This window comes from Lynx canadensis, chromosome A2 (assembly GCF_007474595.2).
Source record: "Lynx canadensis isolate LIC74 chromosome A2, mLynCan4.pri.v2, whole genome shotgun sequence".
Taxonomy (NCBI): domain Eukaryota; kingdom Metazoa; phylum Chordata; class Mammalia; order Carnivora; family Felidae; genus Lynx; species Lynx canadensis.
In genome coordinates this window covers 141,396,990-141,405,725 of record NC_044304.2, presented here as the reverse complement: position 1 = coordinate 141,405,725, position 8,736 = coordinate 141,396,990, and positions in this window count along the sequence as shown.

Genomic DNA, 8,736 nt, shown 5'->3' with positions numbered 1-8,736 from the left:
GACACTCAGATTAACTAAATGACAATGTCCAGAATATCTCCTTTTCCCTAGTCCAGTACTCTGTGAAGGGATTTCCACCCACCCCACTGCCCCACTATCTGTATTGTATGGAATTTGAGGGATTTGAGAATGAGAGGAAAAAAAAAAAAGATACCATTGTCTTCTTATAGATCCCTGTAATAAGTCTTTGGAAAACTTCTTGAGGACACCTAAACTAGGTTTGGCTACTGAGATCAACAATTGTGATTTCACAGTGTCTCTCCTGAGGCTTAGTCAACTTTATAAATCAAGAAATACTGACTGAGGTGGCTCAGTCAGTTAAGCATCCGACTCTTGGTTTCAGCTCAGATCTGGCAGTTCGCGGGATCGAGCCGTGAGGTGGGCTCTGTGCTGACAGTAAGGATCCTGCTTGGGATTCTCTCTCTCTCCCTCTGCCCCTCCCCTGCTCATGTTCTCACTTTCTTTCTCACTCCCTCTTTCTCTCAAAATAAATAAATTTTTAAAAAGAGAGAAAAACTGATTGAGAACATGATGTAGAAAAATGTTCTATGTTATCACCTTTATTTACTATAGTAAATAAAAGTAACCAGAGCTTAGTGTCAGATTTTCAAAATCAGGCAGGGGTGGCATGAGAAAGCAGGAATAAGACAAATGCGTGTACAATGATGGTTAAAGCTGGGACCTGCTAGGGAGGTGTAAAGGTCCATGATGGATCAGAAAAGAGAGAGAGAGCCCACCAGACTGGGAGAGATCGTGAAAGGCTGTGTAAGATAACTGGATGGATAGTCTGTCAGAAGTTTGATAAAAGTACTATGAGGAGTGAACACTCCAGGAGGAGGGAGCTGGTTAAAGAAAGGAAGAGAGAGAAAACTTGTGGGGTACGACTGAAGAATAAATGTTTGGTTTGGTCCTGTCTGGTTCCCATGCTATGTGTGCATAGAAGCCTCATGGAATATGCTGATGAAAATATGCACTGAAACCATATTATAAAAGGGTCATGCTTTGAAAGATGTTCAGACGGAGTCCTTCAGGAAACGTAGCTTGTTTTTTGAGCATTGGAAAAACATTGTCGCAACTCCGTGGTAGGAAGATCAATTTGAAGACAATTTAAATGGGCTACTGGGAAGAGTCTGAAAGTGAAAAAACAATTAGGAAAATATTATACAGGTTGGACTCCAATGGAGGTAGTTGGGACTCAAATTTCTTTTTTCCTGGTATCCTTGACTTTCAGTTGAAACATATGCCTTCTTATTGAATGCTATCTCTGTCAAAGTAGAAATTTTGATAACCACAATGAAGTCATCCCAAGGGTGAAGTAGCTTGGAAGTTTTCTCATGGCCTTGATCACAGCTTTCTCATAAGAATTCCTACAGCATGCTTTAAAAAAAAAATTAACCTTTTTTGCTCTACTTCTTTCTAATCCAGATCCCGTCCCGTGTATTCCCCCTCCTCAAAGTTTCCTTAAGAAGAGAAATTCATGCATAAGATTAAGTCTACTAAAATTTTGATTGATCAGAAAACTCTACAAATGGTGTCTGAGCTACTGAACCAAATCAACTCTGTGGTTTCGGGATAGTCAATGAAAGTCTCTTCAAAATATCTATGTCTGTATCCATATATCTAGATGTATGTCCATATAGATATAGATTATTCATTATATCTATTATATATCTATAACTGGACAGTATAATCAACTCAGCATTTCCTTGATAATTCACAATTCTGAAGACTTCAAATCTATGACTTCAAAAATCAACTCATTTACATTCAACTCAATGATCCTTTATTAAACCTCTTTATGGCTGGTGCTAGGCTAGGCAGTTGGAACACAAAATTTAACTTCTTTTCTTTTTTTTTTTTTTTTCACTTATTTTGAGATAGAGAGCTAGAGAGCACGAGCACGCATGAGTGGGGCAGGGGCAGAGAGAGAGAGAGAGAGAGAGAGGGAATCCCAAGCAGGCTCTGCACTACCAGCGTGGAGCTTGATGTGGGGCTTGAATTCACGAACCATGAGATTATGACCTGAGCCAAAGTCAGATGCTTGACCAACTGAGCCACCCAGGCGCCCCTAACATTCTTAACCTTAAGATCCTTGCAAATGAAATTTCGTGTGACAAGTGCAGCATGCATGAAGCACAGAGTGGATGGTGGGAAGCTGAAAGTGAACCAACTCCCTTTGAGAGCTCAGTGGTTGGGAGGAAAGAGATAAGAATGAAGGCTTCACAGAGGAGGAAGAACAAACGAGCACTTGGTTCCATATTTTAGATCTAAGTGATTTACATCTGAATCCAGATGAATTTGTGTTTATTCTATGGACATGTTGATACTGTTTTTACAAATATATGCTTAATAATTCTTTTTTTTCATCATTTACTTTTTTCTCATAAAAGTGGAATTAGAATAAAGGTCCACTTCCTTAATAATTATGATAAGATTGATTTTTAGTGTGTTATAAAAAGTATGCAAGTGAAATTGAGTGCAGAGCATGGATGGGTGAAATAATGACTCTTCAATTATATCTCAATTCATTTATTCAACCAATGAATACCATTTATTCAACTTACTACTATATGTTAAGCACTGTTGTGTGTGCATGTGCCATAGCTGTTAAAAAATTCTGAAGAAGCCCTCCCCTCTCTTGTTGAGAGAGACAGAAATTATACTAAATAAATGTTAAAGTATTATATACACATGGTATGTTTGATAATGAAAAGTAACATGGACAAAAGGAGTACCAGTGTAAGGAGGGATTAGGAAGAAGACGTTAGTGTAAAGGTGATATTAGAGTAAACAAGTTATATAGCCATCTGGGGGAAGAGCAGAGGGAATAGGTGAGGTGCAAAGGCTCTGAGGTGGACACATGCTTGATAGGTTTCAGGAATAGAAAGTGGCCAATGTGGCTCGAACGGATTGAGGGAGGGGAAGAGAAGTACCATATGAGATCAGAGAGCTGAAAGGATGCCAGATGATAAGCTATTGCAATGACTTTGCTGTTTATTCTGGGTAAGACTCCATTGGATGGTTTAGAGAGAGGACTGACTTGACTTTTTAAATAACATTTAGTTATTTAGTTTTAAAATTAAGATACATTTTTTATTAAGATATAAATTCACCCCTTTTAGCATATAGTCCTGAGCACATATCATCATGTAACCACCACCAAAAAGTATAAAACAGTTCTATCATTCTAGAAAGTTCTATAGTTCTATAGAACAGTTCTATCTTTCTAGAAAGTCTCCAAAGACACATGGAGGCATGTGTCTTTGTAGCCAACTCCTTATTTCACCCTCAGCCCACCTACTGATCTGTTTTCTGTCCTTATAATTTACCTTTTTCAGACTGTCTTTGCGTAATACATTGGATATTCATCCATGTTGCTGTATCAGTAGTTTATTTCTTTTTATTGTGAAGTAATATTTTATTGTATGGATGTATCACAGTGTATGCCTTTCCCAGTTAAGGGACATTTGCACTGTCTCCAGTTTCCAGTTTGTTATGAATAAAGTCACTATAAACATTGATGTATAGTTTTATATGTGGACATAAGTTTTCATATCTCTGGTAAACAGCTAGGAGAGGAAATTTAGGTAAGTCTACTTTTTAACTATGAGAAACGACCACCTGTTTGCCAAAGCTGCTGTACCATTTTGCCCTCTCACCAGCGGTGTATGAGAGCCCACATCACTTTCTCCATATTGCCAACAGTAATTGGTATTGCCTGTTTTTAATTTTTAAAAATTTTAGCCATTCTGATAGGTATGTAGTGGTAGCTGTGGTTTTTTCACTTCTCTAATCAATTTTATTTTTTAAAAAAAGATGAACAGAAAAATCAAAAGGATAATGAATATGTGTACATTATTCACTTGGAATCACAAATTATTAACAGTTTTCACACCTGCTCTCTTTTTTTTCTTACCGTTTGAAAATAAGTTACAGATATTAGTGATGCTTCACTTGTAAAAACACTTCATCATGTATCTCCTAAGAACAGGAACATTCTCCAGCTGAACTCAGCATCATTATCAGAGCCAAGAAATTAAGCATTGAAACGGCCATATTTCCTAATATCCAGTACATTTTCAAATTTCCCAAATTATGCCCAATAATGTCCTTTATAGGAATTTCCCTTATAAAACTTCTTTCCCTATCCCTCCACTCTTCTTTCTTGGTTCTTTTTAGATTTGGAACGTTACTATTATCTTAGGTGGGGTTCCTGAAAGCAAAACCAGAGAAGGATTTAAGTGCCAGTGACTTATTTGTTCCTTCTTTCCTATTTTTGAGGAATATTGGTCGATAGTTTGTATGTTTTTCCTTGTGATGTCCTTCTCTGGTTTTATTTTTTTTTTAATTAAAAATTTTTTTCATGTTTATTTTTGAGACAGAGCATGAGCAGGGGAGGGGAAGAGAGACAGGGAGACACAGAATCCGAAGCAAACTCCAGGCTCCAAGCTGTCAGCACAGAGCCTGATGTGGGGCTTGAAGCCACGAACGGTGAGATCATGACCTGAGCTGAAGTCGGACGTTTAACCAACTGAGCCACCCAGGCACCCCCCTTTTCTGGTTTTATTCTCTGAGTAATACTGGCTCCAGAGAATGAGGTGAGAAATGCTCCACTCTTAATTTTCTGAAAGAACTTCTGAGGAATTCCTATTATTTCTTCTTAAGTATTCAACAGAACTCCTGAGCAAACCATCTTGGATGGGGCTTTTAATTGTGGAAAGATTTTAAATTACTACTTCATTTTCACGATGTGTATGGCAATGATTACATTTGAATTCTTCACCTCTATGAGTCTTACAGAATTTTCATGCAGGAATTTCTGTTTCAGACTCTGAATATTTCACATTCAGAAAGTTCCCTGATTCTGTGAAAAGTCTTGGATCCATTATTTATCACATGAGACACTATCTCTTTTCCAAGCTAATTCTCAGCCACTGGATCTGAATCTAAGTCTATGGTGGGCTAAGCACCCAAGTGGTTCTGTTGGGGACCTCTCTTGGAGAAACATTGCCATAGATGTTGCAAATAACTGTGATGATTCTTCCTTTGTTCATTCTAGCCTTTTACAATTCCTCAGAATTTCCAAGAACATGTAACTAATTTATAATTATACGAATATTCTCTCATGGTTGATATTTTCAGGGACCTACAATATTGAGTAGATGAATTAACATATATATAGAGAACAGAGTCTTTTGTAGAATAAACGCTCACTAAATATTAGCCACTATTATTATATCTTATTAATATTATTCTTATGTATTAGCAACACTATGGACTCAAAAAGGACACGCTTCAAATTTCCTCAACTTCATAGTTACTTAGCAATACTTACATTATTTGTGTCAACCAGAATGTTCCATTTTAGGACTACCTAGGTTAAGAACTGGTCTGATCCTACAGAAGATGACTTTACCATCAGATATTCAAAACACAAACTTATACTCCTGCAGACTGGCCCATATTCCTAAAGCTTGTATCAGTGAACAAGCAGTTATTTAAACTTATGTCTTTGGCATTCCAAATGTCCTGCCCTCCCTTTATCCTGTACTTGAATAGTATGTCTTAATTAGCAGCAGGTGTAGCAACTTTTCCCCTATAATCACTCCTGGTCCTGAGTTGGAAAATGTTTGCCAGGGAGCTCGGTTCCTCTGAGAAACATTTAAGATACTTCTATTCAAGGAATGTTCTTCTCCAAACCTTGCCTCTCAGTTTAAAAACAGATGGCCTTGGGTGCCTGGGTGGCTCAGTGGGTTAAGCATCTGACTTCAGCTCAGGTCAAGCTCTCACGGTCCGTGAGTTTGAGTCCCACCTCAGGCTCTGTGCCCATAGCTCAGAGCCTGGAGCCTGCTTCAGATTCTGTGTCTCCCTCTCTCTCTGCCCCTCTCCCGCTTGCACTCTGTCTCTCTCTCTCTCAAAAACAAAACAAAATAAAATAATAAAAAATATATAAATAAAAACAGATGGCCTTTTGGAGTGCCCAGGTGGTTCAGTCGGTTATGCATCTGATTCTTAATTTCAGCTCCAGTCATGATCTCATGGTTTGTGAATTCAGAGCCCCACCCTGGGCTCTGTACTGACAGTGTGGAGCCTGCTTGGGATTCTCTCTCCCTTCTCTCTCTCTCTGCCCCTCCTCCTCTCACGTGCACACATGCACTCTCTCTCCCTCTCAAAATAAAAATAAATTCATTAAAAAAAGAGATGAGCTTTTTCGAGTCTTCCAAGAATTCTTCAAAATAATAAGCTAAAGCCTCTTCCTGATGATTTGAAATCATCTTGTATTTTCAAGTACTCTTCAGTTACTTTCTGTTGTTTTGGGTTTCTATGTTCTCTTTCTAGAAAGCATGTTCCCAGCATATCTACTTATGGCTAACCGTTTTCATAAAGAGGAAGAAAAAACATGTTAATGTTTCTGCAATGTCCCACTCATGTTTTATGAGTATTCCCTCTCTCTTTCTGAAAGGAGAAGAATATTTGCTATATTTTCCTTGGCCTGGTCTTGTAGTAAATGCAATTGAAGAGTACGTACTGAACCCCAGTTTTGCTTTGCTACTTATACTGTCTATTTTTTCATTTGAAATCACCCAAAACAGGGCTTACGTAATAGACTGGAATTACATTACTGTAGAGCTCAAAATGATCTCAAACTCATCCAGTATTACCCAGCTCTTTCTTTACATATATAGAATGAATTCTCTGAGAAGTTAACTGACTTACACAAAGTCATGCAATTTGACCCTTATTAAATATAGATTTAGCATAGGAATTCTAAGAAGTAGGAGATCTTCCAGGAATTATAGATAATAATTCTTTCCTACCTAACTGATACACTTAACAACAATCTATGAAATACTATCTTAATTTGGATAACATAGTAGGTGTTCAATAAATATCGGATCAATGAAAGAATAAATAAATCTTTAAACTGAAATAACATGCAGAAAACAGGCAAAATCAGCTGGAAACCAGGGCTGTGAGATAAACAGCAATAAAAGAAAAAGGAAGAAAGTACAGTTTTTTGCTTTTTTTTAAGAGTGCTCAAACTGTACAATTTGCAGTCCGGCATTAATCAAGTGATATCACCAACATAGTTATGGCCACATTCATGGTATGTATTTTAGGCAAATGGTAACATCTGAGTGCTACAACGAAATCTTCAAACTTCTTCATCCCAAAGTTACTGAGTCCAAGTATCTAAAAAGCCACTTAAATTTTTTTTTAACATTTACTCATTTTTGAGAGAGGAGAGAGACAGCGCATGAGTGGGGGAGGGGCAGAGAGCGAGGGAGACAAAGCACCAGGAGCAGGCTCCAGGGTCCGAGCTGTCAGCCCAGAGCCCGATGCGGGGTGTGAAATCACCAATGGTGAGATCATGACCTGAGCTGAAGTACAACGCTTAACCCACTGAGCCACCCAAGTGCCCCATAAAAAGCCCATATTAATATTCTGCCCACTTCGTGCCCTCCCTCATTCACTGCATGAAACACTTTGCTGCCAGACATTATGCTAAATCCTAGAGACCGAACAATATATGAATTAGATACAATTCGGACCCTTTTGGAGTTTACACCACGGCAGCACCTACAGGTTTTAAACATTATTTCCTCAATTAAGTATTTACTGAAAGTATGAGTAATGCCGAGACTGAAAGTTCAGAAAGAAAAGTGCTCCGAGAGTATTAATAGGGAAACAGACCCAGTGGTAGTGTCGGAGAACGGTTCCTTGAAGAAGCGCTAGGAAAGGATTGAAAAGGGATGGGCCAAGGTAGAGGGAGAACAGCAGTTTCGCTTTCTTTCCGAGTTTCGGTTCCTCCCCGCCGACCGCACTCCGGAAGCAGAGGATCCGCCTGACGAATCAGCAGAAGGTCAACAGTAGCCTGACCTTACGTCAGGCGTGCTCACGTCGTTCACCGCGCTTCTCATCACGTAGGCATTTTACCGTCTCACATTATCGGGGAAGGAGGGTGAGTACAGGACAGTAAGGTATTTTGCAAGTATGCACTTGTGAGACCGCCTTCACATAACTTTTATTACAGTATATTGTTATATAACTCTTCTGTGTTATTATTGCTATTAATCTCTACGGTGCCTAATTTACAAATTAAACTTTATTATAGGTGTGTATATATATTCCAAGGTTCGCAGTGGATGCTTGAAATCACAGCATATATATATATATATATATATATATATATGGATTTCACAGCAAATATATATATATATATCACAGCATATATATATACTATGAGTATATATATATGCTATGATATTGATATGTTTATAAAATATATAAAATGTGCATATATGCTGTGATAATATATACGAAATATCATATATATAAAATACATATAAATATATTTTATATAAATATATATATATATGCTATGATTTCAAGCTTCTGCGGGAGCCTTGGACCGTATCTCCCATGGATAAGGGGGGACTGCTGTACAGTATTAAGATTCTTTGTGGAGACAGAACAGAGCAAGTTCAAGAACTGAGAAAGGCCAAAGAAGGCTGGCATGCAACAAGCCAAGGCAAGTGAGAGTACCGTGAGACCAGGATCTGTATGAAGCAAATTGCTGTTCATCTACAGTGGGTTCCTGTTATATGTAGTTAGAATAACTTCACTTGATCAATGTTAGACTGCCCTTCTGTGGTTCATAGGAGACCACCTATCATTGTTATTAGAAAACTGACTTCCTACATATTTGAATGTAACAGCCTCACAATTCTCAGT